This window comes from Abramis brama, assembly GCF_963993115.1.
Source record: "Abramis brama genome assembly, chromosome: 23".
NCBI lineage: Eukaryota > Metazoa > Chordata > Actinopteri > Cypriniformes > Leuciscidae > Abramis > Abramis brama.
The window spans coordinates 26,234,161-26,253,391 of NC_139985.1; the positions used below are offsets into that span (position 1 = coordinate 26,234,161).

The 19,231-nt window shown below is 40.6% G+C and overlaps 1 long non-coding RNA gene across 2 annotated transcripts; it reads right to left on the bottom strand.

Moving 5' to 3' along the window:
* Positions 1–3,726: 3,726 nt before the first annotated feature.
* On the bottom strand, positions 3,727–16,356 carry LOC311074162. Of its 2 annotated transcripts, XR_014604251.1 has the most exons (4): positions 16,308–16,356; positions 8,684–8,785; positions 4,850–5,065; positions 3,727–4,284 (listed from the first exon to the last, which is right to left on the bottom strand). It is a non-coding gene; the product is annotated as an uncharacterized lncRNA (long non-coding RNA). The 2 variants fall into 2 exon arrangements; XR_014604252.1 differs by having other exon boundaries at positions 3,727–5,065.
* Positions 16,357–19,231: the final 2,875 nt, after the last annotated feature.

A 19,231-nucleotide genomic window follows, 5' to 3' on the forward strand; every position in this document is an offset into this window, starting at 1 on the left:
ATCCCCAAATCAGACAGAGAGGCACCATGAAAGAGATGCGCCTCTGATAGCCGTAACTCCATCACCCTGCAGTGATAGCAACATCTCTGGACCTACACAACATCATTTACACACTACCTGCTCTCAGACTCCATAGCACATGGAAATTGACGAAATTGGATCGTGTCTTCGGCTTTTAAAAGAGATTCGATTTTACAGTTGGATGTTTTCTGCTTCCCAACCTTCCAGTTTCTCTCTCTTTCTTCCTCTCTCGCTTTGGAGCAGTTTGTTGTGAAATAGTGGGACCCCAGTCTCCTGTCCTAGGGCTCATCCGTTAGCTCAGTTTAATGTAGTTATGAAGGGGGGGTTGAGCTTCCTGTCTTGGCCGAACAGACCTGGTTAAATGAGGTTTTTGGTTGCCTGGGGGAGCAAAGTGTAATGGACCTTATTAACTCTCTCTTCTCTCTCTGTATATATGTGCGTGTGAGTGCAGAAGAAGAGATATGGAGGTTAAGGGTACGGCCCGGGAGAGTGACGGTGTATTTGCAGTGAAAGAGCGACGTGTGGTGTGCCACAATACTGTCATTTATATCACCACCATGTTATACTGCAGTATGGACAATTTTAGGAGAACATTGCTAAGTTATTTAACTGCAATATTTAACTAAATATTTTTTGGAGTGTCTATTTACCTAACTCCCCTTGTTGGCAGAGGCTATTTACACTTACTCCGCCCACTGACGTCTGACTGGACCAGACGAAATTACGGAAGACACTAGATTGTCAACAGTAGCAATAGTGTAGGGTAACATGCGTGGCAGAAAGCTTTGACGCTAATCGACCCGAGTTTGAATCTGCCTTTTGCCGAACTCGCTCTACTCCCTTTTATCATCACATATCAGATCGGAAAATTTATTAAAATAAATAAAATATTAGAAAAGTGTAAATAAAGTGCCTAACGTGTGTTTAATAATAAACTGTTTATCGGTTAGGGTTATGGGTAGTTGTAAGGAGGGCTTTATTGTCCCATAATTTAATCATTTTAGTCGATATAATCATTTACACTCTATGTTATTATTGCATACGGTTTAATGTACAACAACACTGATGTGCAAATAGTATCTGCCACTGTTTATAAGTATAAATAGCATCTATTCTACTATTCTAGCATCATCTTAACTAGAAAAAATAGACTGCTATTTAAACTTAGTGTAAATAGCATCTATTGCTAAGAAAATATGTTATTTTCACTTAGTATAAATAGAATCTAGTTGCTATTTTCACTTAGTGCATTTAGCCGCCTAGAATTATCTTCACAATCTTTCATAAAAACACACTGTGCAGTTCGTTTGAAAAAAGTATTTTTCAACTGTGATGATTTGCAAAAAGTAACTTTAGTATACTTTTAATAAGTACTTTTTATGGAAATAACACAATTTAAAAGATTATAGTTCAGTGCAAATTGTAATGTAAAGGTTTCAGACACTTAAATAAAAATGTATTTTACTTTAAATTTATATTTAACTTCAGACTGTTTATTTTAACCCACTTAAGTAGGACTTAAGCATATCTTTATATGCAACTTCATAATTACTTCTGTTGTCTTTGAAATAAGGTCAGCTAAAATATACTTTAATGCCATTTCTATTGAAACTTGTATGTCATGTATTTTTGTAATAATGATGAGGTTGCAATTTGGTACATTTAAAATATATTCACATTAAATGTAATATCAAATAACAAACTACAGTAGTAATTATAATCAAGTACTTTGCAACTGCTTAAGTCAACTCATCAGAATAAGTGTACTTATTTAAAGTAAAACATTTAATTTGACATTATTTCAATGTACTCTATTTTAAAGTGTACTTAAGTGTGTTTAGAAACACTGTCATGAAAACTTGGACTCTCTTCAAGTATACTTTCAGAGAGATTTATTTAATTCATATTATAGTACTTGCAAGTAAAGTACAATTAAGCTTTTTTTTTTCTCTATGGGTGGTCACATGCATAAACCCTCACAGGAGCAATGTAAAGTGGTTATGCCCAAGTTATCTTCTGAATTCTGACTAAACATCCAGAAATGGCAGGATCAATAAAATGCCATAACATCATAACAAATATACATATATATCCTGGTCATAAGTGGTAATGGTTTTGAAAAAGTGGTTTTGAATTTGAATTTGTATTTCTACTATCATAAAGACAATAAAAGTTTTTAATGACCCCATCTATATACAAACTATATGACGACTTGTAATGATGCTAAATCTAGTAAATATGATTTGCTAAATGTAGTGTGTCTATCCACTGTCTCTAGTTAAAACACACAGAGCACAAACACAAGATTTGGCAGTGGTGTCTTGAAGCATACTGTGTTATAGAACAGTAAAGCATAAAACTACCCCTGTAAAACTGGACATTACACTTTTCTACTACAAGAGCAAAAAAAGCTGTAGAGTAAGATCCCACTAGCAGATGCTTTTACCCAGAGAAACACCTGAGCTTAAGAGCCTTCAGGGGCACAATGGTTGCTTCATGACCCATTGCTAGGTTCAAACCTATAATTTTTTAGTTACAAGATCATTCTAGCCCACACAACCATAGAAGCCGAAGCGAATCTGAATTTCTCCACTCAAGTTTGTTTTAGGTCATTAACGTGTTTCAACTGAGACCTCATTTTTAAACATGCAAGCAAACATACAGCTTGCACTTGTTTTAATGACCCTACATCCCAGCAAGCAATTTTGTGTTTAAAAGACGTCTATTAGCAGTCAAAAAACAGCGCTGACGTGCAGTCTAAAACAAAAATTTGGGCTATCAGTGAAAATTTAATAGACGTCGAACCACAGCCCAATAATACACAAGTCATCTAGAACATGAACATGTCAAAGAAATGAAACCAAACACCTTGTTATCACTGTTGACTTTGCTTACATGATGGAATATCATACATCTCGCAAGTTATTTTGGCAAAAATGAATGTAACCAAATTCAAGGTTATTTTGGCTAGAAGTGGGGTACTCATAGCAGGACTATATTGGGTATATATGGTGAAATGACGGCTATTGCTTGCTGGGATACAGACATTTTAGTGACCCATGCTAAGCAAAGAGCCTGTCGGACACACATAAAAGCACAAACACACACGCGTACACACGGTGCCTGCCTACCGCACCCTTTCCCATGGGTGTGTGTTGTATGGGTGGGGTGTTTGGCTCAAGGGGAATGAGGTAACCCAAGTTACAGGTCATCCTGTGTGGTGTGTGGGTTTACTTAGCTATACTTTTGTCCCCGGAAGAGTGAAGCTAAATCTAACAAAACATCCCACTGGAGTCACCCTCAACTGGAAAATCAAATCATAAATAAATATGATCATTGGAAAAAAAACATGCCTCTACCTACATTTTCGCAAAACCACAAAAAACGTACCTGTAAATACAATTCACTGCAGTTTCCAGTTGAAATGATCGCTAGAGGCAGCAACTTTCATTCCTGTTCACACAAATTTCACAAATACTTATGTCCTCAAAACATTTTACCATAGTGCATGATTTGTGCATTGTGATTTCAATGTTTGCATCACATAATCAGCTCCATTTGTAGGCCTATGTCTTTTGTGGCATAGTAAACTTGCTCGATAGCTCATCTGGTACAACACTGCGCTCGGGTAGGAGTCCCGTAAAAATACTAGTCATGATAAAAGAGTTTTTTTTGCAAATTTAAAAAGAGTTTTTTTTGCTTCAGTAAATGTGTTTTTATCTCACGCTTGTTTTTGTTGTCACTAATGGTTAGGTTTAGTGTTAGCTTAAACTTTTAGCGCCACTCACCAGATATTTCATTTCAAACCAACTGCAATACGTTCGACAAACAACGTAAAAATCGTTGCCAGTAACGTCCATCTGTTTTGGATCAAATGAATGTGCTTTTAGTGCCATTACTGGACATTTGACTTTGAAAGCGACACAAAATAAGCACCGTAATATCATTTTGCAGAAAGGTCGCCACAGGCACGTTTTTCCAATGAGCCACGGTTGGTAACTAAATAATGTTGTTTTTTGGTTCTACAAATCCATAAAGTTTTCTTTTTAGCTTGATATAAAAGCAGTAGACGTCCACATAAAGCTTTGTAAATGGGAATGTTTATGTGTATGTGTTTTTAACCTTTGTCCATCAGTTGCACTTTCCTTCTCCATCTCTCTCTCTCTGGGGACACGGTTGTCGATCGCCTACCATTCTCTTGCACACCCCGGCTGTCCTGTAACCATGGTAACTGCCCAGATGTTGGACTCTGATTAGCCGAGACTGCCAAATAAAATCAGGGTGTTGATAAAGATCAGGAGGCGGGGTGAGGGGGGTGTGATGGGTAGTTATAAAGGGACAGTGTGGCATATACACACACATATAGACACACACAAACATGCACACGTGTAAACACATAAATGACTGATGAGGATAAAAACAACCATCACATAACAGGTTTTACACACAGTGCATTATGGGAAGACTCTCTCCCAGCAAACAAGTGCCTGACCAACTAAATCCATGGTAGCTCTAAATATACACTTGTGGATATTTATATGTGCTGTTTTAACACAATTGCTAAAAAACAAAAATTTCTTTTCATTTTCCTCACAATGATGTGGCACAGCACGGATTACAAAAATAGCTGAGGTCTTTCATTCGCTTCCAAAGAAAACACTTCATTACTCCACCTGGCATCGTGATGATGTGGTGTTAGCGGCGGACTGCTGGGAATAAAGGTGCTCATTGTCCCAGGATCTCTCCAAGGTCGCCGAGGATGACAAATACACACATGTAGAGTCTCTCACTCACTCACACAAAAGCTGCCATGATGGAGCAAGCTTACATTTCTTCATGTCCAAAGAGCAGTCCTTCCATGCTGACTGATGTTCTTTTGTCAGTGAGAGTTGTTAAGTCCTAATTGCATAGCAGAGTAGGACCCAGAACAGATGTTTTAGCCCAAAAGACAACAAAATAGTTGTGTTTGGATGTTAACTGTCCACAGCTTCTGAAATATGTGGCTGTTGAGCAGAAACCTTGTATGTCCAAAACCATAAATTTTCTGAAAATGAGAGAAAAGAAAAAAAAAGGATTTTAAATAATTGAACACCAAAGTCATCAAAGTATATGGCCAGACAGTTGCTTATGTCATTATATTATTACATTTTACTAAAACCAAATGGATTTCAGACTGCGATAAATAGTAGGCCTAGTGTCTAAGGCCCTGTTTATTAAGATGCGTTTTGGTCAATCGGATCACAAGTGGACGAGGGAGACTCATATCCGTTTACACCTTGTGCTTTACTCTGTCTCTTTTGTCCATTTTCAACCACTCCTGTCCTGATTTCTTCGAGGTGAGGGTCTATGGGCGGATAAATGTATGGTTTTTTTCAGATCTTTCAATCTAATGGACAAAATAAGCTCACGCAATTTACATATGAACGCGACTGGAGATGATGGAAAAACACACAGAGAGCAGCAGCTTTAGTTTCTGCTCTGACAGCTGCAAGATCAGCCGAACACTGTGAGTGTGTGTTAGAAATCAGGAATGGTGAGAAAACATTGTCTGGCTAGTGCACTTCTCATAATGTTCACACATTAGGTCAGTAGACGGTCTTTTGAACACATTCGCCCACATGAGCGTTTACACTATGAAAACAATCCGGTCAAATGAGTTCGACTACCTCTGGAAGTGGTCGAAAGTGGACAAGCTCAAAACCTTTTAGACCCCGTTTACATCTGTATTTAAAGTTGTTCACTTGTGATCGGATTGACAAAATGGATATCGCGTAGGGGAGTTTTTCTATTACTTTCCCTTAACTGGGAAAGAACTGAGAACTGAAAATGCTTCAAAAAAGACAAAAAGTTCAGTATAAATACAACAGATTGTAAAGAGTCAATAGTGATTGACATTTATTATACTTTTTGTCCAGTTTTAGGGAAACCAGCAGAAAATGGTGTGGTAAGATCCAAAAGTAGCATCTAGGTTAGGTTTAGGGGTTATGCTTAGGAAAATGCATTGCTGGAATGTGATAAGGTGACAAATTAGGTTGGGCTGTTAGATTTTTCCTCACTGTAAGTAAATGTTGTACATTGTGTACAAACCAACCATATTGTATGAGTTATCCATCTGTTTAACAAATTATTACAAGCTCAACATGAGACTGAGTTGTTGCCTGGTCATCCACATCGTCACTTAATTGACCGATAATTCAATTTGGAAAATGTTAAACTAGGCTTTTTTTTACTTGACAACCATGCAGTCGTATTTTCATTTGAGAATTGCATGCTCTCACTTACAACGTAGAACAAAATCGACTATTATCTCAACTTAATGACTTTTGAATGCTTAGGAATGTACCCGACTCAAATGACTTTTCAGACTTTTTCAGAATTTTCACTTGCGACAACGATCATATTTTCAGCAATACTTTTTGAGAATTTCTTTTTCTCACTTAAAAAAAATAAGACCAAAATATAAATCTCTATATCAATCTTTGAACTTATAGACATTTGCCCTAGTAGACAATGCTAGACAGCAGTATATAGCTTGCTTTAGTAGATCTAAAATTATCTGAAATCGTATCATCATTACGTTTTGCCCTAAAGCCTGACAATGGTAAAGCACTGTCACATAGTAACAGAATGATTTCCTGTTAAGTTGTTTTAAAATGATGTGTATCGTGAAAAGTGCTATACAAATACATTTCACTTGACTTGATATCGCAGGAATATCAGTCAGATGGTAGGGACATTTTAAGCGTGCTGTTTCAAATTATTGGATTACAAATAATTCTGGTTGGAAAAAAAGCCAAAAGCCCAAATAATAATAAAAAAGCGGACGACACTAGTTCAAATCAGTTATTTTATGCCACACACACACACACACATTTTTTCAAATATATTTTATTTCTAACCGTATGTCTAACCAAGTTGTGTTTTTTAAAGATGACGTTCATTTTTTTTTTGATGACTTAAAGGTTTTAAAGTACCGTTTCCATTATAACGCAATGTCCAATTTCAAAACGTTTTTTTTTTTTGCAGAAAGAATTTTGAGTGTTTACGTGTTCAAATGATACCTAAATTATGATGATTACTAAAATATGTGACAGGGGAAAAGGCAAAAAACAAGTGTCTGCTACTCCTGCTACTCACTGGGACACTGGTAGTTAGCAAACTATAAAAAGTGATGTATGTTAAAATTAGGAGTATTATGCAGCCAAAAAAGTAGTTTTGTTTTGTAAAATTTGAAAATCCCTTTAATGCTTCTAGCAGCTTTTCAGATTATTATGGGAGAGAATTTGACATTTGTTCAATTACTGTAAGGTCCTGTGGGAAAAACTGTAATAAAATTAAAAATGACGTGCTCGTGATTTCTGTTTTTACTCCGTTACACCATCGGTGTGTGGAGGTCACAGTGGTGGCGCTACCTGATATGTGTATGTGCCTTTAATCAGACTGAGAGGAAGTGATCAGGTACTTCCGTCCATGGACCGAAATCACATTAAAACATTAAAACATCTCTAACCTAAAGTACTGATAATGGAACTAAATAGGTAAAGGCCGTACAACTTCCCTTCTCTCCCAGAGAAAGAGGGAGGAGAGGGAAAGAGAGAGATAAAGGGAGAGAGAGAGAGGCTGGAGGCAACACTGTAAGCCTCGCCTCTCCATTTTCTAATAAACTCCAGCAATCAGATCATTTGTGCTTTAAATGGGCAACTTGATGGCAGCAGTCTGCATTAGCCACTGGTGCTCTCACAATCTGATTAGACACAGACAGTGACAGTTTCCAGCCAAAGCAGTAGGTAACACAATGACAAACACGCACACACACACGCACACAAATGCACTGACAAACAAGGCCCTTGAGGCTCCCTCTCGTTGTCGTTCTCTCCTTCTCTCTTTCCCTCTATCTCTGAAGACCTTTTTTTTTGCTAGTGTTTGTGGCACTAATTGAATTGCGTGAAGCAGATGTCATTATTGTTGAGCAGTCAAGCACTTGATGTTTCCAAGTTGTTAGACACTAATTTAAGCTTATTAGCAGCTTTACCAGGGAGCAAAGGTCGTCGCTACGCGTGTGTGTGCGCTGAAAAGTCTTTCCCTGGAAGGAAAAAGGATGAGAAATCTCTACAAGGACAGGAGCAATAGATAATGGCAAGCTTTGATAGCAGAAAGTAGCTTGAAGCTGAAATGTGTAATTTTAGCACAACTTGCGTCATCAAGTGGAATTACTGGGCTTGTTTACACCTGGCCACTTCATGCGTTTTCTCTGATCGGGTAGCTATCCGATCGTCAAAAGACCATGTGTAAATGCCCTATGAAACACTTTCGAGATGGATTTAAATCCGATCACTCAAACCACTTCAGGAGGTGGTCTGAGATGCATTCCAGACAAAACTGGACACGTGTAAATGCATCTGGTTGTTGAAACCACAAACTTAAATTTTACTCCTCCCAATATGGTAAAAAGTAAATGTGTGAGAGTGTGTTATAGGCTGTATGACATGGTTTTGCCAGATATGACGGTGTTACTACATCACACCTCGGCGCAGATGAGTAGCTGAGTATCTCTTCAGCAAACCGACGTGCAAACTGCCATAAATGAAACTGAAACTTCGGCATCGCAAGACGCTCAACACACAATCATCTTCATTTAAGTAGTAAGACTAAATGATCTTACCAGTTCTGATGCTGCTTTCTCTCCTATTGCAGTCTTTGATCTTGAGTTCAATGATTATATGTTTCCCAAAACCATGGTTCGCATTCGCAAACAGCTCTCGGCCTGTGATTACAAGCATATATTTTTAGTGAGACATGGAGTTCAATAGATCATGCTCTTGAGCAAAACAAGCAAGCTAACATGCAATGCAACCTATATCTTTCATTTCATATATATATGTGCAAATTTCATTCTACATCTTTTGAAAGCATTTTTCGAAGAGTGCGCAGGTTTGAATGTGCTCTAGTTCTCTAGAGTATGATGTAAGAGGGAGCCATGATTTAATCACACATCTGTATATACAGCAAAACAATAGAGAACAAAAATATAGAATATTTACAGCAATAATCTGACATTAATTAGATCTCAAACTAATTAATTCACACCACCACATGTGGGCTCATAAGGTACAGTATGTTGTGCCAAGTTTGATGTAAAATTTCAAATGATGTTCAAACCTGGATTCATGCATCTTGACACACCGTATTTAAAGGTACATGGTTACATTGGTAACCTAGACGTTCCCATTCAGTCAGTCACGTTCAACATTACGTCCCTATGGGGTCCATTGGAAAGTGCCATTGCCACTGAACTGTGTTACGAGTGTTGGAGATACAGATGCTGGCAAGTTACGGCTAACCCTTTTGGCAACTGCTCTTACAATTTCGTAATCTACCCAGCTCCCCATGAATTCCAAGGAGGTAGTCCTCCATACCGAAGGGGTTGGAAGGGACAGGGTTTACTCTGGGGATGGTCGAAGCTGCTATTCCTACCCCAGGGAAGAGTGCTTCGGAACTCAATTTTCATCGTTTCTCAGCCATGACCATAACGCTCAGGAAGTGTTCCCAATCCCAAAGGAGGAGAACGCAACGGACACCTCACCCTGCCCGAAGGGAGGTAACGTGTGGAGGTTACACATTTGGACTGACCCGTGGAGCAGTGCTACATATGGAAGATATCCGCGGTATGTCCTACCCAGCCAGGGAGGAGCTGCTAATGGTGCAGAGACCGGGCAGAGCAGCACCGCCCAGGGAAAGACACGGGTTTACCGTGAGGGAAACTGTATCGTGGACAATAAACATATGGGATTGCCGAAAAGGGAACACATATGGGGATCTATCCCAAAACAAGGGCTGATCGGCTGGGCATTCACAAGAGTACTGGGCCTGGTGTCAGACTTCTCCGCTGCGCCTGACTGCCAAAGGATGCTGGAGGAACTCAACTCAGGGTTCGCCAAGTGGGGAACTCACCTGAAGAGCAAGTAGGCTTTCATATCCCCCTGTTGGAGGGGAATGGCACAGCAATAAAGACACAGAGCCAGTCTTCCCGCACATTACAGCCAAGGAGGGGCTGTCATGAGGAGCATCAGTTCTGGGAACCAGGTTCGATTGGGCCAGTACGGTGCAACTAACAAGACGCTCTTTGTCCTCCCTGACCTTGCACAGTGTCTGTGCGAGAAGGATCACTGGTGGAAACGCATAATTGTGTAGGGCCAGCTGTGTGCCAGTGCATCCGTCCTGAGGGTCCCATCGGTCAGGGAATAGAACAACTGGCAGTGGCCAGACTCCTGGGAGGCAAACAGGTCTACCTGGGGATGGAGTCTCCATTCTCCTGGGAACATGAGCTGTTGTGAGAGCGCATTGGCCGCACGATTTAGCTCACCCAGAATATAAATAGTGTGCAGCGACTTGAGCCGCTGCTGACTCCAGAGGAGATGGCGGGCAAGTTGCGACATGCAACTGGAGCATAGACCACCTTGACAGTTGATGTACGCTACGATCAATGTGTTGTCCATTCAGACTAGTACATGCTTACCGTGCAGCAGCAGTTGGAACCGGCACAGGGCAAGGAGTACTGCTAGCAACTTGAGGCAACTGATATGCCACTGCAGTGGAGGTCCTGTCCAGGAGCCCTAGGCAGCATGCCCATTGCAAACGGCACCCCAGCCAGAGGTGGAGACATCGGTTGTGACAACAACATGCCTGGACACTTGTTCTAGGGGCACTCCGGCCCATTGAAAGGCAAGGTCCAACCAATGGGCTGAATGTTTGGCGACAGCTCTGTGTGATGGTGATGATCTTCTGAAGCGGTCTCATATGCATCAATCCGAGCGGCGTGACCGCGTTTGCAAATGCCTCTGCAAGAGCCTCTGAAATTGCTTCAGTGGAATCGCTGTCTTCTGCCTCCCTGAACGAGGCAAGGGCAGCTTCCGCGACTTTGGTAAAGACACGGGGAGACAGGGACAGCCCAAAGTGGAGGACCTTGTACTGATATGCTCGAACCTCGAACGCAAAGCAAAGTTGCGGTCTGTGTCAAGGTAAATTTGAGACATGGAAGTACGCGTCCTTCAGGTTGATCACTGCAAACCAATCCTGAGAGCGAACGCACATAAGGATGCATTTCTGCATGAGCATCTTGAACGGGAGCTTTTGAAGCTTGTTCAAGACAAGCAGATACAAGATTGGCCATAACCCCCCACTCTTCTGGGGTACTATGAAGTACGGACTGTAAAATTCCACCTTCATCTCGGCCGGAGCCCACGATGGCTTGCTGGTAGTGTCACGCCGGGGCACGATGTGCTTTGTGGCCTCCGTCTGCTTCTGGACTGCCGAGAACTGCTGGGCAAAGTCCTCGACAGTGTTGCCGAAAGCCAGCCTGGGAGATGGGGGCCTTGAGAAAGCAAACTTTGTCGATGTCCAGCCAGGTCCAGAGTTCCACTCGAGCCCGATGCCTGTGGCAGCCCGGGAAAGCATGGCCATCAACTCTGAATCTGAAACACCCTGGAGGGGGTCAGCTCAGCTTCCTCATCCTCTCCAGAGGACAAAAGCCCACTCCCCGATGCAGCGATCGACATCCGATCCTCATACGGAATGCCGTATGAGACACAAGGTGCCTCACGTGAGGGACCTGCACCAACATTCGACAACTCGATGGCACATGGCATGCTAGAGGAATGGGAGGTTCGTGGGGGTGGACCCGACAAAGAAGCCCCCACTGTAACCCTCAGATCTGCCAGAGTGCTAACCAGACCCGCGGCTCAACTACAAGAAGTGGCGGGGGACTGGGTAGCAGCGGAGGGGACTCATGACTCCGTATTGAAGAAGGAGCATCACGACCGCAATGCCAACATGGGCATGCTCTTGCAGTAAGAGCATGCACCATCCACAAACGCTCTCTCAGAATGCTGCTTGCCCAGGCATTAGAGACAGCGATTGTGGCCGTCAGATGAAGTCAAATAACTGCATCCATAAAGACATCTTAAAAAAGATGCTGACCGCCCATGTTTGCTCTTTTAGGGAAACTGCTCTGAACGCCGAGGCGCAGAGGGGTGAAACGTTGCACTCTCCCGGATGCGAGACACCGCTGGATGCGCCTTCTCACTGGCAGAGAGATCCCACAACGAGCTGCAGGCAATAGCAAAATTGCTGTTTTTGGAGAAGGTCTCTTAGTTAGCAATCAAAACTGCTGTCTGCTCTTTGTGCTTCTAGAAATGTACTCTTTCTCTTGAAAGGTGAATGGAATGAGCGATCGCTGTACAACAGCTCTGCTTCGAAGCAAACTATGAAGTGAGTAATGCAGGTCCTATATATACCCGTATGTCCGGGTGGTTGAGCCTCGGCATGCAAATCTCATTGGCTCGTTTTTTTACCACTTGGAGGTGATTGGGCTCCCGGACAAGACCCCATGACGTCTGTCCGACATAACGTCGAATGTGACTGACTGAATGGGAACCACCTTTATGGTACTTACAGCACACTAGCATTCAAAAGTTTGGGATTTTTTTATGTTTTTGAAGTATGCTCACAAAGGCGGCATTTATTTGATCAAAAATACAGTAAAAAATGTAAATATGAGTTTTATTTTAATATATTATCAAATGTAATGAATTCCTGTATTCAAAGCTGAATTTTCAGCATCATTACTCCAGTCTTTAATATTTAAACTTCCAGTTTTTAATATTATCAGGGTTGAAAACAGTTGTGCTGCTTAATATTTTTTTTGTTGGAATACATTTCTCAATCAGGATTCTTTGCTGAATAGAAAGTTCAAAAGAACAGCATTTATTTGAAATTGAATTATATGATTTTTTAACAGTGTAAAGGTCTTTACTGCCACTTGTTATCAATGTAATGCACAATCTTACTGACCCTAAAATTTTGAACAGTGGGGTATATGTTGCTTTTTTTGTCATTTTTGGAGCTTGACCTCCTGGTGATTCTGAAAGTGTGGTCACTGGTCAGTGCGAACATTCTGAAGAAACTTCTACTGTTGTCTTCCACACAACAAAATGCGGGTCAATAAATGATGACAGAATTTCTATCCCTATAACTGCACAGCTTTAAATGTGCCTATGCCACTCTTCCTCCATCACTATGCCTCCATCTCCATCTCACTATCTCTCAGTTTATTAATCAAGGTCAGATAATACCACAACTCTCTGAGAGAGCAACAGTGAAATTATCATCCCTGCATAAACACCTGTTGTTACACTGACGAAGCCCATTAGCGCTGCGGAGCTAATGTCGCGGAAATGCCGCCTTCTGAAAGCAACCTCTGCTTCTTATCAGACAGAAACAGGAGGAGTCCGGCTGTGCTCAGCACATTCAAATGGCCCATCAAATCTAATCAGAGCACCTGTAAAAGCCTGCAAAAACACAGAAAGAGAGCGCAGTGTCTCCAGTTACCCAACAGCTCTCGCACAGAAAACCACCACTATACTGTGGGGCAATAAGATAGGCCATTCAGATACTGTAAAGCAGGAGGGGGCACAACAGCATCATGTTTTTCTGTGGCTGTGAGCCTGATTATTAGGGAAACCAGATTAAACTTCAGAGAAGACACCATTAAATGGCTCAACGAGCACAGTTTTCTTTCCTGTGTTGATGTACTTCCTTTTGAAACAGGAAGCTTGGGTGGGAATTAATACAGAGCTTTTCTTTTTTAATCAATACTTTTGCTCTGTTTTCCCATAAGAGAAAGACTGTAGATTGTGAATGTTCATATATGTGGCATTAAGTTGTTCGTTTTTCGGCTAGATCATTTAACTATATGTACATATGCTGACTTAAATACATAATTTAAAAAAAAATAAAAAATTGTGAATTAAAATTCATTATGATAATTTCAGATAAGTCAGTAATATCAGGCTGATAGCAACTGTCTTAATATCACAATCAAGAAAAAAATAATATATATATATATATATATATATATATATATATATATATATATATATATCGAAACATCAGTAAAGAATTTTGTTAAAATAAAAACAACTTTATTCCACCAACTTTAAGTCATGTGGTGCAACCAACATGCAGTGTGTGAAAAAAAAGAAAAAGAAAAAAAACCCCCATGTAAACAGGAAAAAAAAAACTTAAAATGATTTCACAGATATCATGATACCTTTGTAGACGCTCATGGCTGTTTTGGCTGTTGTCTAAAGTAATTATATGAATAACAGTAGTTCCAAATTATATCTTTTATTTTATTAAAATATTTTTTTGTTTTGTTATAAATTGTAGTTTCATGCATATTTGTCCAGGACCTCTGGCAGAAAATTAGGCCCACAGCATTAAAGATACAGCAGAGTATCTACATGGGGTACTTTTTTATCCCTGTATGAACCAAACCCATATTAAGTGTTTGCTGCCAAAAAAGCTAATTTTTTGTTTCATTCAGTTTCATCTGATCATAGAACCCGTCCCGTTTGAAGTTCCAGTAGTGTCGGTTACTTTTCAAATGCTCTATGGACAGATGAAACAAAAAAAAGAGCTTTTTGGCAGCAAATACTTAATATGGGTTTGGTTCATACAGGGATAAAAAAAGTACCCCATGTGTAAAATGAAATAATCTGCTGTATCTTTAATGCTGTGGGCCTAATTTTCTGCCAGAGGTCCTGGACATCTTGTTCAGATACATGGCATCATGAATTCGATCAAATAACAACAGGTAAAAAATCAAAACCTGACAACCTCTTATAATGGGCCATGTTTGGATCTTCCAACAGGACAGTGATCCAAAAACAAACATCAAAATCAAAACAAAACTGAGCACAAAACCAAGCATCTGCAATGGCCATCGCAGTCCCTGACCTGAACCCTTTAGAAAATGAGTGGGCTGAACTGAAGAGAAGAAGCGCCAACATGGATCTGGGAATCTGAAGGATCTGGAGAGATTCTGTATGGAGGAATGGTCTCTGATCTCTTGTCAGGTGTTCTCCAAACTCATCAGGCATTATAGAAGAAGACTCAGAGCCGTTATCTTGGAAAAAGGAGGTTGCAAAAAGTATTTAATAAAAGGGGGCAAATAATTGTTCCCAACGTGTTTTGGAGAAAAACATGTTTTTCATAATGTGATTTCCCCCCACTTTCAATTATTTTACTTCAATGAAAGGTTAGATTTTTGCATTTTTTAAAAAAATAAAATGTCATAAGGATTAAAAATGCAGATTTATTTTTTACAGCCATCTTTGATCATATTTACCAAGGGGGCAAATAATTCTGACCAGCACTGTATATGCCTCCTCTCACGCTGATAGATTATCTGAACGTGTTCCTCCCAAACTTTGTTAATAAAACATCATATGTGATCTCCAATGACCGATTTACGTCAGTGGCTGACAGAAAATCAACTGTGAAAGCACTTGTTGTGGGGAAAGGGATCTTACAGCTCTTCACTGGAAATTCGGTTGTTGTTCAGCCATTTGAACCACAAATGATCCCAGAAGGACACTGAGGATACTTATTTTAAAGTGATAGTTCACCCAAAAATGTTGTATGTTGTCCCAAACCTGTATGACTCACTTTCTTCGGTGGAACACAAATAAAGACATTCTGAAGAATGTCTCTGAAGAATTGTTTTTGTCCACATTTTTTTTTTTGCGTTCCACAGAAGAAAGAAATGGGACGTCTGGTCACCCTAGTGTATATGAAGGCTGTTTTTTTTTTGTTTTTTTTTGCATGTCTGCATCCAGGCAGATTCATTTTTCAGATTTAGATTCAGAGCTTTGTGACTTGCGGTTAATTTTTTCATGCCTTCTTCTTGCTGCAGTCCACACAAGCCTTTAACATCTCACACTTCACGTCTGCACGCCTTATATAAGAAGGAATATCTGAGTTTTATGATCTGCTGAATCGCACTAGGCCCATTAGCATACGCCAGAGCCGCTGCCCGAGTCTTATTAATCTGTGTGGAGAGAGAAATGGAAGAAAGAAAGGATAGGAGGACGGATCAACGCATACGAGATTAGCACCGACTCCAAAGATATTTTGTTGTGGAGATCATATAGATGAACACACACACAAACACACATATGAACGCACAACATCTCTGTCATCTCTTCACCTCAGCATGCGTGTGTATGCCTCTGCACATGTATGTGTGTGCATATGCGTGTGTGTTGCGCTTAACTTATCATTGCAGCGATGAGATGTGAGGATGTGTGTATGTGTTAAGCCTCAGGGTGATTATTCTGTCAGGAGTGTTTCTCTGCTGCAGCCCATCCTGCCAGGAAGCAACTCTAAATCCACACTGATCGGTCCAAAGTCAAGATTTCACCATTCAACATATTCCCATCTCTTACCACACAGATCCAACGACAGACGGCGAGATCTCGCTTTACTCGTCTTCCACGCACACACGCACACGCACACACACACACACACATACACACACACACTAAGCCTCCTCTACATGCTGCTGTGGGATAAGACTGCATGCCTTGTCATGCCTGATCACTGTGATTCTACAACCCTGCCCAGCACAAACCGGCACTGCCAACTGTTAAGTGTGTGTAATTTGTGCATGTGTGTGTGTGTGTGTGATTTGTGTCTATGCAAGAAAAAAGTGGCCTGGCAGTGTTTAGGCCAACATACCACTTCTAGTCAATATGTGCTTCCTTTAAGCACAATTTTATGCAACTAATTTATTACTCAGTATTTACTGTAAATGTATAATTACACCTTTACAAGGGCACCTTAAAATAAAGTGTAACCAGCTACTCATTTAAGCATTTGCTATCATTTTGCGTTATGAAAAACTGCAACATCTTGTACATCTTATACAGTTGTTATCAGACTTTGTCAGTCACCTTTGTCAGGGTTCATTTCACAGATACACCTGCATGTCTATCTTATCTGTGTTTTCAGAAGAACAGTGAGAGCCCAGATACATCATACCTATATCTGATCTAAGGAGCTCCACTGATGACTGTTGTGATCCCTAATAAAAGAAACAGAGGGGATGTGTTTATGTAAGTGTGTACGTTTATGAAATTGTGGCATGTGTGGGTCTGCCCGAGTTCCACAGTAAAGGCAACTTCCTCTCTGTCATAATGTTTTTCTAAGAAAGGAATCCCCAATCACCTTCAGCTAACAAATATATAATCTATAAACAGTAAGTTCACCCACAAATTACTCATTCATTCGCAGTATTTCATCACCTATCTTCATGTTGTTCCAATTGCGTAAGAACTTTTTTTTTTTTTCATGAAACACAGCAGTAGATATTTTGAAAATGTCTTTAAATGTATGGACAAAGACCAAAATATCTTCAAAATATCGTATTCTCTGCTCTGTTATGTAAACGATGACAGAATTTAAATTCTTTGTCGAACTATGCCTTTAAAATAATAATTAGGTCATGCGTTTTAGGATACTTTTGAAGAGAAAACCATAAAGAGAGTGAGCGGGAGAGAAACAGAGAGAGAGGGATGACCTATACTCCCGAGACCCAGCTGTACTACGACATCCCACATCTCAGAATTCCTTATTTTAAGAGACTCCGACTTCTTTTCCTGTTTTGGTTTGATGTTTCTGCCCAGTATATCACCTAGTCCACCTCCCAACATAAAACGTTTTGAGTTTTATGGCTTGGAAGAAGACTTAAAAGCAATCACCCGTAAATCTCTATGAGTAATAAAGAGCTAGAATTAAATTTCTGTCCGCTTTGCTTGTTGTCTTTTCTTGTCAGTCGTTTAAACATCTTTCAGGTGGTTTTTCATAACCTGAGAGGAAATGATTATTAGAAAGTCGAATATGGAATCTGGTGCGAACGCCTGCTTAACAGGCCCACATACGGTTTATCAGACACAGGAAAATAAATAAAAAACAACTCGCACAAGTTTCCTCTTCTCGTTTACCTGGAAAAGTGTGCTGGCATGTGGCCCGACCGCATTCCTACAGGGTCCGATCGTGAATCTCCCTGAGGAATCTGAACGGTTGAACCCTCTGAGACGACCTGCAGCCAACTCCTTGTGGACCCTCGTAAAGACAGGCCTGGGTGGTCAGGTCTCACTCACCTCTATCCATCACCTACAGGGGAGTGCAACATTAGTCCTAAATCCATCAGCCGGTTTGGAGCCAGTATTGGGCCAGTCTGGACCAGCCAAGGCCCTTCAGGGGCCAAAATCTTACCTGCAAGAAACCACCACAAGACATATAAATGAACCAATACAGGAGACATCATTAAACCAAAGAATGAGGGTTCAGCTGGTTAGCATGGGTCAGCTAGCCCCTGCTGGGAGACACTGTAACTTCACCATTCTGGAGTCAAAATAGCATGCTTGATGACAGCCATTGAAAAGCAGCTATTTATTCTGAAAGAATGATTTCGAGTGACCTAACAGGTCACAATAAAAGGTATCTTTTTCATGTTTAGAGGTTTTGTCCTAACCAACCTAGTCTCAGCCTCAGACGTCACGTCCACGGACCGCTGGCTGAACGTTTGATGCAAGTGGCACACTTAACTGGAAACGCTTCAGGATTTTCAAAGTTATCATCTGATTGGTTGAATTCTACATGAAGCCCGGGAGACATGAGTGTTGCGTTCTTTAACGGTCCGCAAAGATGCCGTGATGCCAAACCCTCTTATGGAAGAAGAACTTTGTGGTGCTTACAACTGTGACAACGAGTGCTTATCCAACTAAACGCTGAATTTTCAAAAGTACGTGAAGTATGTAAAGTTTGCTATAAAATACGTCCAAGAGTTTTACACACCGGTCTGTTATTGTAGGGACTTCGACGCCCCTAAACATGACGCGGAACAAAACAAACTGTGATTGGTTGCTTTACATATTAGTCAGAAGGCCTCTGGGCGGTCCTTGGCCAATGAAAGCTGCCACTGAATTTTTGTGGTGCTATTAGCCAATCACAGATGTCAAGATCTCATTCAGCTCAGGTGATTGGCTCTAAAGCATTTGTGCCCAGAACTGAGTGCCCATGAGCAAACATGGCACATGTCAAATCACTAACTATGAACAGGAATGCAAACAAATTTCTCCAGGTATCATAAACCTCCTTGCTACAGCTATTTTTTTTTTTTTAAATGCCCATTACATGTCTATTAATGTCAAATAATATATGTCATCAATCTTTGACCTTTAAGGGTTGTATCAGCGATTTCAGGCCCAAACATAAATGATCACATTCATCTAATCTTTCCTAACAATCCGCTAGCTGCCCGCCCCACAAGCATGCCGTCAAAAAAACGCGTCTCTGTAGGCAGCCT